The following is a 12,464-nucleotide window of genomic DNA, read 5'->3' as shown; positions in this document are numbered from 1 at the left end:
AATGGGATGGTTGTTCACTGAGCAACACCTCCACCTTTCCCCATTTCCAATAGTGAGCCAAAACTACTACTGAAACCAGTATTTTCTGACTTTCAGGTCTGAAAAGCTGCAGATAGGTCAGCGTTCTTTCATCACCATACAGAATGCTTTTCAGCTTAAACTGCCATTACAATCATTATAAAACAAAGCTGATTTGTTTCCTGTCTAACGTACATTCGACTTAAAACCTGATTTCTTCAGAAACGAGAGAAGGGAATCTTTCACTGTAGAGCACATTTTTTAGTTAGCACTTGAAAAATTTGGCCCATAATAGCATGAGTAAATCTTGATACACAGCAAAAATAATGGAAAATATGCTTCCATATAACATAAATTTTCCTAAAATTTCATAAATTCAGCTTTAAAAACTGTCTGCAGCGTGAATTTTTTACTTCACTGACTGATGGTGAGAAAGGAGTTGTTAGTTTGAAAGCTATCTTCAATTCATTCAAGTGATTTCTGGGGCAGGCACAGTTGTTAAATGCAGATACTTAAGTGGAAGTCAGAATACTTGGAAAACTGCAGATTGCATCTGCTTGCTACTCTGCAAGTAAATCCTTTGCTCACCACTTCTGCAGGTAAGAAATTTGTTGTACTATCTGTGTGCTTAAATGATGGTGAATGATTTAAGAATGGTGATGATTCTTCCTCTGTGGTGGTCCTATCATTCTCTTCCTTCTACTTAGCAGATTTCTTATATGGGAATGTTGTTTGTTTCTGCTACTCAACATCAAGTGAGTTATATGGGAAGACCAAATAATTATGGTTCTGAAAGGTGTTCAGAGACCTGTCAGGCACCTTTGGTGTTTGGATGCACTCCTTTGTCTGTTCCCTTCAGCTATGGGCTCAGGAGCCCTGGGTGACTGAGGGAACAGGGGCCTCAGTAGAAGGTGCTTCTGCCCCTTTTCAGATATGCTTTCTGTGTCCTTGCAGCAGTTCTGGCCCCATCATGCAGCCTGCACTCAAAACCAAAAGAGAAATGTGTAGTCCATTTCTCTGTGCCATTTTTTATGCTATTACTTGGATTTCTCCCTAGAAATTCTGCTGTTGGAAGTATTTCCAGATGTTTCCATGGGGCACTTGCTTTGTGTGATTGCTATCTCTAAGTGGCGTTTGCGTGCACTCAGATCTTTATAACACTGTCCCTTAGCTAATTAGCAGTATTTTCTAGGTGTTACCAATGTCTATTTATAGATACCTATGAGTAAAAGGCAAAGTAATGAACTGTGTCATCAGACACGCATACAGGTCTGTTTGAAGGCAGGTGTTTGGCACATTTGGCAGCATTTGGATTTTGCCAAATGGAAGCTACGACTGCTCGAAGCTATGCTTTCCTGCATATAATTGAGGACTGTGGTTTTTTGCTGGTGTGTTAAATTCTTCTGTGCTGTGACTCCCTTAGCTCACCAGTCTCCTTTTACAAAAGCTTATAGTGTGACCACAACTAAGCTCTGTTCTTTGAAAACACAAATAACCCATCTCTTTATCTTTAGAGAGGAAAGACTTCCTTTTCACTTTCTATTGAAGTCTTGAATTTTCTTTTCAGAATGAATTTTGGACACCATTACTGTAGCATTGCATGCACATGGTAGGGTGACACCACCTTCTGAAAGCTGTCTCCAGTGAGGAGCCCCTCAACAACCAGGCATCAGACACTCCACACACACTCCAACACACACTCCACACACACTCCAACACACTCCACTCACAGCAGCGGAATAACCAAAGGGGCTTTTGGTATGGTCACCCAGAGGGGGCTTTATTTGCCACCCTTCCAGGAAAAACCAGGGACTAAAGACAGGGAACAAAGGAGGGTCCAGGGTTATATATGGATTTAAGGGGGTGGGTCAGAGAGTCAGGATCCAATAGGAACAGGGTAAAGTGGTGCATAGGCGGGGTCAGGGGGAGGGCGAGCCAATGGGATAACAGGGGTGGAGGATTGCAGCAAACTGGGGCCAATGGGGAAACAGGGAAGGGAGAACTTTCTAGGGGAAAGACATAAAAGGTAAAAAGGGGAGGGACAATCAACAGGCCAACTGGGTATATAGAACTGGGGTATATTAAAATGGCTGTGCAAAGAATTATTTTTCCTTATATTCTCACATGGGGAAAAGCCTTATCTTTAAACTTTTATCCCTACCTCGGAGACTTCCTTCCATGCCATCACTGCCCTTGGCTCCAGAGCCTCCGCACATTACTAAACTGTATCTAGCAGTCTTCTTTGCTACCCTTACCAAATGCTTACAGGAAAAGCAACAAAAGCCCATTGCTCTACTTTGGAAAGACTAAAAAAATATTTCTAAAGAATGGAAAGTAATTGAGAGCACTCCAGAGTGCCAGGACCAGCTTAAAATACAATAGCATGTACCATCAAGTGTAGCAATAATTTACAGGTAAATTTATGTATATGTGTATGTATATTTGTATGGAATTACAGAAAATGTGTTCAGCTATCTCCAGACTTGCCAAGATTCACCTCTGTGTTGAATAGAGCATGATGTAGAGAGGAATTAACTTCATCTGGAGATCCACTTTCCATGAGGGAGGTATTTGTCTCCTTTAAGTTAGTTGAGGAAGGATCCTCCTTGACTAGTTCTTTAGATTGTCCAGATCTGTTTTACTTCTTGTGTGCTCCCAAGCATACATTCCCACATTTGGAGTGTCTGCATTGAAAAAACCCACTTAGTTTTGACTCGTGAAGGCAATCATGACCTGTCTATTAATGAGCTCTTATGGTAATAGTGAAAACACCGAGCAGCATCAAACACAGGATCAGACAAGGGCTATTGACACATCTGTCTATTTATAAAGTGCAACTACTTTTAACTATCAGATCATTTATAACTATTATTTTAATGTGTTTACCCAGTGTTTCACTGACCTTATAGTGTTTTGACCTAGACTGCCACAGTATTATTTCTGAGACGATTGTGTGAGACAATGTTACAAGCTGCATGGGGGTAAAAGTATTTGGCATTTGCTCCCTCTGCCTGTAATGAGGCCTAATATAGTGGAGGGAAAAAAATATGTTTGATAATGAATTGCCCTTGAAAAATTAAACTTTCTTGCCCATCTTCTCATTCTCTGGTGCTGACAAGTACTTTCCCTAATGTTTTTTTGCCCCTGTATTTCACCAGACCTCATATATTGCTTTTTCTTTTAGAGACTGTGGCAGTTTGCCTTTCTCATATTTTTTTCAGTCTTCTAGTAGTCTCTCACTCATTTTCCCTGAGTTAAAAAACAGCCACTTGTGGCTTTGAAATCATGCTTGTAATATTCTGAGATAAAACAAATGAAGGTGAGCAATTTTGATAACATGTAATTTATCTCTCTCCAGTGTTAAGCTGTTACAAAGGTGGTATGATTCTTCTGCTCACCTGAAAAAAGATGACCCTTTGGTGAAAGACAGGGATTAAACTTGAGCCTTGCAGAGATTTTATGACTGGTTTGTTTCATTTCTGGACCAAATAGCTGGTTAACAATGCTCCTGGTCTTTCTTGTAACCCTCCCTTCCTTTTGACCCTAAAAGTTTGCCCTTTCTTTTGAGAGTTGTCCTGTGCAAGCCTTTGTTTTCTTTTACAATTACCACTATATGACCAAAATTTTTTATTTATTTTTTTGAGAGGTGGGGTGTCTGTTTCTTTGTTGCTTTGATTGTTTTTTGGTTTTTTCTGTTTTGATTTTTTTCTCATTGTGATTGAGGGAAGGTCCAGTTTGATTTGTTGGTCTTTATTATGAGACTGACTTCTCCCTGACTTGCATTGGATTAGTTTGCACTGTGGCTTGTTGCTGTGTTTTCTGCATACTTTCCTAGATACTCTTGCCTTAAACTTGCCTGGTCTGGATTCCTGGTTCTGAGTTTGACTTCAAAACAGCAAATCCAATATTCAGTCTATTACACCACATACCCTATGATTTTTCAAAACCATTCATAGTCAGCACTGAACAAATGTAGGTTATAGAAAACTGTTCCATTTTTAGTATGTTGCTTTCCTTTTTTATTTTATTTATTTGCATATCTCTCTATTGAAGCCATATCCTTAACCTCTTGTATAGCATTCACATATGAAACTTTGCATGTAGTTGTATTTAAGTCACATAGCACATATATATAGTTGCCAAAGTTCTTCTACTGAATTATATGTGACATCACTCATATTTATTATTTTCAAGAGACATTGAGGGGCAGAAATAAAGCCATTCCCATGGAACATGGAAAAGGCTGTTACTTAGTGATACAGCAATCAGTACCTTCTCTTTGAAGATGGGAAGTTTATTTTCTAGAAATTGACCTTCCACATAGAGCTGTCAACTGCAACTGGAGTAAATATTAACTATTTAGGTAAATGTAGTCATTGTCAGTTACATTGGATTGTACATTAGTAGTTACAAGGGATGTCAAGGGAAGTGTGGTTTTTTTTCAGACAGAAGAAATGGACACTTTGTGGATGTATTTACTCATAAATGGCAGAATACACTATTCACAAACGTGGAGATTTCCCCCTTTTCTAAGAAGTCTGTTAGTAATTTTTCTAAGTATCTTGTATACCTACACTCATTCATATGAGTTTTCCAAATTTATTCAGTGAACTAGTTTCCATAAAAAGAAATTTAGATTATATAGCTACTATATTCAAACATGAGAAAGTCAAACACATTGTCAGTATCTTTTGCATAGAGCATGCTGTCAGGTTTTTTTCTAACTTAACCTTACATTTCTTTTCCATGAGATACTGGGTGCAGTTGTATTCCTTCTGTGAATGGGGAGATGCAGAGAAGTAATAGGTTTTTGTGCTTGCTAAGAAAATAAATAATTGAGTAGTACAGACTTAGTATTTTTCACTTCACAGGGAAGAATTCTAGGTCCCGTGAGATGTCATAAATTCTTAGTAATTTATATAACCAGCTGTGCTTGTTTCATCTGTGAAAGGCAAGAAAACCCAAGGGTGAAATGGTGTTAGTATCTACATCTGATAGCAGCACAACACTGGAAGAAAATCCAAAAACCTCAAAATCTGAGTAGTCATACCATTAGTTACATAAAAATGTTGCATTTTACCAGATGCTTCTGAGTGCTACATTTTTAATCCTTATAAAACTGATAGTGGTTTTTTTTGTACTTCTTTCTAAAAAAATTATTTAACTTACCATTTATCTAGCTAAAAATCTGTCCAAGATTTGAGGGTCTTTCTTAGGTAAGCACCTCAATCCAGCTCCATAGGAGATCTCATTACAAGAGTCCAGTTCACACTTTTATTTACAAAAACTGCTCAACACTTCCATGATAGAAACTTTTACTTTCAGAAATAACTGCTGAGTGGCTCATAATATAAACTCCCATTTTAATTGTATTATGTATAATCCATACAACTGTCTAAATCTGTTTTTAAACTGCAACCTCAAAGAGCAACATTATTGTTTATTTTCAGTTGCAGTTTCATAAACTGGTATGGTGTCTTGCAAGGTAATATCCCTCAAACTATATAGGTTTGTGTTCTTTTACTCAAGAAATTAACTTCTTTAGTTAGGAATGCAAAATACTAAATAATGGCATCAATGATTGGCTGAGGAAGTTGCCTTCTTCTCTTCCCTGTTATCTGGTCTGTGTTGGCCATTGCTGTGATGGAGATGTCACATGCATTGGGTAAAGAGAAAGGTATAATGTGCAGTGAAAAACACAGAGGCATGTTTATAACATCAGAGTAGGCTATTCATATAATTTTATAAAAGTATTGCATCAAGATGAGAGGCACATTTTAACATTTCAAGAGAATAGACAGTGAAGTGAAGTGAAAGAGCTCATTCATCCAGATGATAAATCAAAACTTTCAGTCACCACGTGTCTGTCCATGTTGACATGAGCAGCAGACAGTTGCACAAACAAGATTACCTTAACAGATTAATAAGGACAACATATTCTTAAAAACATAAATACTTATATTGGACAGTGTTCAAAATAGATCTGTCACTTGAAGATACAAAATTTTATGATATTACAACAGCCCAATCAATGAGGGTCTGATTTAAGAGAAGGAGACATATAGTCTTTTAATATTAAAATATAGAAAAGGATAAATATAAATACTTGAGAAACTACAGACAGCAAATATGTGAAGCAATGAAAATCAAATGTCTCCTCTCAGAATAGATTTCTTTCTTTGACCTGTTACACTGAATGTATTTTTAGTTAAATTGTAGGTGTCCTCAGCTGATTCTTTCTTCACAGTTCTTGAAATGCTGTCTGAGGTCCTAAAAATGCATGGAGAGGAATAACCCCCAGATGGCAAAAGATTAATTAGGAATATGCCTACAGCCTGAGGCCATTCACGTTCATGCTGTCCCAGTTGTCCTATTTTACTTTCAAAGAAATTTTTTACTTAAAAGGGATGGATCACAGGACTATTTGAGGCTCTGTATGTTACAGTGGTACCAAGAAAACATTGTAGAAAATGCATCTCTTCCCTTTCTTTTTTAGGAAATTACACTTGAATTATACCTGAAGGCTGTACTGCCATTCAGTGGGACATTGATAGGCTGAAGAATTAGGCAGAGAGAAACCTAATGAAGCTTAACAAGGGGAAGTGCAGGGTCCTGCTCCTGGGGAGGGACAACTTCCAGGAGCACAGGCTGGGGGGCTGATGCACTGGAGACCAGCTCTTCTGGGAAGGACATTGGGCTGCTGGTGGGTGGCAAGTCAACCATGAGCTGGTTGTGTGTGCCCTGGGGGCCAGGAGAGACAGTGGATTCCTGGGGTGCATCAAGAAGAATGTGGCCAGCAGGTCAGGGAGGTGATCCTACCCACTTCTTGCCCTAGTCTGGCACATCTGCAGTGCCACAACAAACATGGGGGTCTTGGAGTGCGTCCAGCAGAGGGCAAAGGAGGGTGATTAAGGGATTGGATCATTTCTCTTACAAGAAGAGGTGGGACCTGGGCCTATTTAGTCTGGAGAAGACTGAGAGGGGATATCATTTAATACAAATAAATATCTCCAGGCAGGTTCTGAGAGCATGGTGCCAGATTCCCCTCAGTGATTCTCAGTGACAGGACAAGGAGCAATCACATAAACTAAAACACAAGAAGTTCCATCTCAACTTGAGGAAGAACTTCTTCCCATTGAGGAAGGCAGAGCGCTGGAAGAGCTTCCCAAAGTCTCCCACTCTGAAGACATTCAAAACCTACCTGGGGCCATTCCTGTGTCACCTGCTCCAGGTGACTGTACCTTGGTAGGAGTTTGGACAAGATGATCTCCAGAGAACCATTTCAACCCTAACTATTCTGTGATTCTGTGAAATTATGGAGATTTGGGGGATTTAAATGACAAAATAAGCTTGCTTTTAAGAGTGAAAGGCTCTGTGGATAGGAGGATAGTATAAAAATAGAAACTTGCAAGAAAGGAGAATAAAAAGATGTGGTTCTGCTCTGAAGAGCAATACTGTGAATAGCATTGTGTAGACAGATAAAAGATCTCTTTGTATTTTGTTAAATCCTGGATTAAATATCTGATTTTTATAAAAGAGAATTTATTTTTTCCTACTCCTTATAATAGTGCTTGACCAACAATAATGATTCTTAACATCTGAAGACTCAGCTTGTGAAGGCTGAAGAGAGCTTGAAAATTGAAGTCAGTGATATAACTCATGCAGTTAAAATTAAGCATGTTCTTAAAAGCTGTAATAGGTCACGGTCACATAAGACAGTTCAGCAGAAGATGTTCAGACAAAACAGTGTGAGCTCACTCTCCCTTCTGTTCACTCTTGCATTGCAGAGGAGATGTGTAGAAATCTGCCACACTTAGTCTGTAAGTCCACAGAAGAAACAAAACGCCCAATGTCAGCACCTGGATGAAACCTAAATGAACCTTGCAGGATATGTGGCCACAATTGTCTGCTGTTGTGCACCTAATTTTAATCTGTAAGGCACTGTAATGATTGATGAAATTAAGTGAATTAGGTCTGCCTTTCCCAACAGTATACTGCAGTACAAGTATTTGCATTTTCCTGGGCGCAGATGCAGCTCGGGTGACTTGGGCACAATTCCTGCGGATCACAGTACCATTAGAAGTTGCTAATGTAGTCATAGGATTGGATGGGGAAGTCTGTAGATCCCAGGCCTCTGTGTGGATAAAGGTACTTTCAAGTAACCTAGATCATACTTTATTCCAGAAGTCAGTTATTTTTAATTTCTAAACAGTTTTGCATGGATATATTTTAAATACATGTCATCTGGAGCTTTTCATCATGACTTGTGATTCTGCTGACATGAAATTTAACTATTTGTTTCTATGCATTATTTTTTTTTTCCTAAGGAGAAAGATAATTTCAATGATTTATGAACTCAAATGCAAGATCTTTAAATAGGCAGGAAAATTAAAAAGTCGGAGTATCTGCAGATGTGTTTTCTGTCAGTAACTGGCAGAAAGATGCATAGAGGAGGGGTGGAGGCTGAGTAGCAGTGGAAGTCTAGAAAATGTGTGATATGAAACACAGCAGCATTTACATACCTGTCATTCAGAAACCTTACAATTCTACCAAATTTGGATATGGAATCAAATTCAACTGCTGAGTTTGCCTATGTGTTTCTTATATTAAAAGGAGAGTGAGTAAGATGTGTTGACAAGGCTTTCCTAATTCAAGTTAGGCAAAATCAGTTTTATCATTTTTAGAAGTGAGGCTCCCCTGCATAAAAAGATATGTCAGCAAACTGTATTTGAAAAAAGTGTGAGATAAGTCACTCTTATTTCTACTGCACTGTGTGCTTATGTAACACTGTATATATGTTTATGTAGCCTATCAGTAGCAGATGTGCTCTGAACACCCCAGATGCTTTTCCCAAGGGCACTGTTTGGAGTATAATGAAATTTGAACACAAACTGGAGAAATGGGGATAGTGAATAATTACAGTTCTGTGCAATCCAGGTCAGTAGTTGCTTGTTTGCAGCATCATTTTGTAAACCAGTTAGTATAATTGCCAGAATAAACCAGAATTGTCATCGAAGTTTATGTTCCTCATACAGTCTTCACAAACATCACTTATATCAACAAGCAGACTTCCTATCCAAAGTCAAAATCACATTGTCACAACACCACAACACACAGGTCATTTACTGATGCTTGTCCTTTTGCCACTGTTACTATGAAATTATAAAAGCTACAACCATTTCCTTGTTACAAACAACAATTACCTTGAATATTATTTTTTTCTCATTCAGTGCTATGCAGCGTCACTGAATAACAACAGCATCTTTGAAACAGCATCAGGGCAGCCATATGTTATAACTAGAGTGTCTGACCTACCACCTAGGAAGGTAGAGGGCAGGGATAAGTGGTTTCTGTTTGATGCCAGCTTTCGTTTTGGGGTGACTTTCACTCCATCAGCCGTGGCGCTGGCCGTGGTGCTGAGTGCTGGGAGCCAGGACAGGACAGAAAGGATCGGGGGGAGGAGGATGTGAGACCCTTAAGCTGGAGCAAAAGGAAAGTCCTAGATGTTGCTAGAGGAGAAAGATGAAAGGGACTGGTGTTTCTAGCAGAGAAGCTGAGAAAATAAAGATTGCTGCATGTTTTATTTTCCTTGTAAGTAAGGATGGCGCTGCTGTGTGGAAGAGTTCAGAGAACTGTGAGAACTTTGTCAAACTTTTGGATAATTTGCTTTAATTGAATTTAAACATACTTCTCATCAGACTTATTGCAGAATTGTTGCTGTGATCATTTCAGCTATGAACTATGTGGCTAGTTGTGACAGAAAATTTTGGTAGGAATTGGAGGTTAGAAGGAGTAGGAGCAAAGGAGAAAACTCAGTGTCTAGCCTTGTTTTTGCTTTTGAGTTTTTAAATTTTTAATTTTAAGTGAGAGAACGATTTTTCCAAACAGTTAGTTAAAAACAGTTTGCACAAATTAAATAGTAAAATGGCCTACCTAGGCCATTTTTTGTCTTTCAGCCTAGAAACATTTGAAGTCCTATATGCTGACCTGCTCTGTTTGTAAATCACAGATTGATTTCTTTATCCCTTTTCAATATTGGTGACAATTATGCCAATGACAGGCAATCCTTTTTTCCTGCAACAGAACAGAAATTATTTCTACTGGTATCTTCACCCTCCCAGCCTGAGAAAACTGATTTTAAAACTTTAGTTTGTGTATGGTGCATTGCATTTGCAGAAGTTCTATTGCATTGCATCTGAACGTGCTTGATGGAAAAGACAAGTTTATACATTCTGGAAGAACCTCCTCTAGCAGTCTTCTGCATTTTCCATCCCTGCTTCAAAGTTCTCACATTTCTAAGTTGGTGGTCACCATTAGTTTTGGATAGCCATGTTAGCAGTCAGTGATATCTGGCGGAAATCCTTACCCTTTTAAGCTACCGCAAGCTGCTTTCTTGTTTTGCTAGAAGATGCGCATAATAAAGGCATTCTGCTTATCTTACTTTAGTTTTGGTCATGTAGCTATTAACAAGTATCTCTGTTATGAGATCAGAACAATTTACTTCAATTATACAATTTACACAATTACAGTTCACACTGTTTACTTCAACAAGCCACAATGAATTACTCATTTTCTTTGGCTGAAATTTTGACAAGCAGGAATATCTTAATGATATCATTAAGTCAGAAGGAAAATGAGTTGCAAAAAGGTGATGTTTTCTTAACCTTTCTCTACTACTGGGTTTTAGTTTTCTAAATCTGTAATCTGCTCAGTACAGTCTGAAGCCAGAAAGAGTCCTTAAGCCCTCGAATGTTACCTCCTGCCAAATCCCTCCAGTTAAGTGTCATGGATGCCTGCAGAAATTGGGTCCTGTATTGAAGGGAACCTTTGTGGCAGGGGAATCATCATAGTCCCAAGATCCAGCTGATAGTCTGTATTTCTATAAGGTTCTAACTTGTCAAGTGTTACAGCTATCACTTTTTAAACAGTTCATCAACTTCTCCAGTGTTTGAAATGTGGGAATCGCAGGTAATAAGATTAAAGTCTTTCCTCCTGGGTTTCTCTAAGTGATGGTTTTGAGTCCTTGAGATCATATAAACGCAGAACAGGGCATTGAAAAGCAGCATAAGAAACTATTTAATTAAAAATTAGCCTACTATTTTACATGTTTGCTTAGCTCAGTATACTATTTTGATGAAAACTCAATTTGTATTCTACTGGAAAGGTTTCCTAAGTACCACATACTTCTCCATTGAGAAGTGATTTAACATTTTCACTTGCAACAGAGCATGCAAATGTACAAATTGAGTGGTTTTGTTTTCTATGGAAATAATAGACAAAGAGTTTGTAGCAACCTAGAAAAGATGCAGGTGCTTGTGGTATAAAAAGCACCAGTTTTTCTGGCATTCCTTGTATATGTGCTAAATATAACTAATAATTCCAATAACATTTTCAGGTTTTATATATTACTCCTTTCCTGATCACATCAGGTTTGTATTCTGCATAACTTTTAATCTCTTCTGAAGGTGGGGGGAGGCAGGCGGTGTGTTTTGTTTCAGGTTTTAGTTTGTTTTTTTATGTATGAATTTCTGTCTAGTCACACATTTTTATCTTCTCTTGGCATTTTTCTTTGAACTTGACAATGTAGTTTTGCTTTTATTTCTGCACAGAATGTTATTTTAATGGTTAAAGTAGAAAATCAAATAGGTGGTCATGTTACCCTTTTTTTCTGACTTGTTTTGCTGGCTTGTTTTCTCTTTTAAGAACCTTTGTTGCTCAGTCTTACCTAGAATTCTGTCAGCTTCTTCTTCTGATTCTCTTTTGATGCCAGACCCCTTGTTTGGCATGTAATCAGTTGCTCTGGTGGTTTTCTATCTGAAATGAAATGACAGAAAATAAATTTCTAATGTGATGTCAAGGGGATGACTGAATCCACCATACCTGAAGTTCATTTCAAAATTGCAGCTTGTAGTGTGTTTAGGCAAAGAAATCTTAAAGGATGGGATGCCAGCTGAGGAGCAGAGTTCCAGAACTTTTCTCAGTTTCTCAGCTGTGCGATTCTTCCTTTTAACTTCACACACCACCTTGCATCCTAAGTCCAAAGTCAGCTTGAGAGGGCTTGAGGCTAGAGACAGATTTTTCACATGTTTTTCTTATTGGTAAGTGAACCATATCAGGGCTTTCTCACACAGATAGTAGCAGTGTGAGAATGGCTTTGGAACTCTTTGTCCCACTGTCCTTACCTCTCCTCATTGTCACTCAGAGATAACATTTTCAGAGCACTCACTGGAATAAAATCTGCTTTCTTTCTCTGATGCTTACCTGATTTCAAACTTTGCTAATGTCCAAATGTTCCGTTTCCTCTGGCTGCAGAAAAGTCAGTTATAGTTTCCAGGTCAAATATACTGGACACTGCCAGATTAAAAGCACCTTCTCTTCAGAAACAGAGTTTTGTATGTTGAACTAAGTCTCATTTTGCTTTTTCCTAGCAGTAAAAATGGAAAAAA

At 38.3% G+C, this 12,464-nt stretch overlaps 1 protein-coding gene and 1 long non-coding RNA gene across 2 annotated transcripts in view; one reads left to right on the top strand and one right to left on the bottom strand.

Moving 5' to 3' along the window:
- Positions 1 to 12,464, top strand: part of CAMK4 (calcium/calmodulin dependent protein kinase IV) — a 144,464-nt gene that overhangs the window by 17,777 nt on the left and 114,223 nt on the right. The window lies entirely within an intron of this gene.
- On the bottom strand, positions 6,220 to 11,832 carry LOC147648082 (uncharacterized). Its single transcript, XR_015280011.1, has 2 exons — positions 11,744 to 11,832; positions 6,220 to 10,092 (listed from the first exon to the last, which is right to left on the bottom strand). It is a non-coding gene; the product is annotated as an uncharacterized LOC147648082 (long non-coding RNA).

Source organism: Cyanistes caeruleus, chromosome Z (genome assembly GCF_971803275.1).
Source record: "Cyanistes caeruleus chromosome Z, bCyaCae1.hap1.1, whole genome shotgun sequence".
Classification (NCBI taxonomy): Eukaryota; Metazoa; Chordata; class Aves; order Passeriformes; family Paridae; genus Cyanistes; species Cyanistes caeruleus.
Note: the sequence above shows the minus strand (reverse complement) of the source record. Positions and strands in the feature narration are given on the sequence as shown.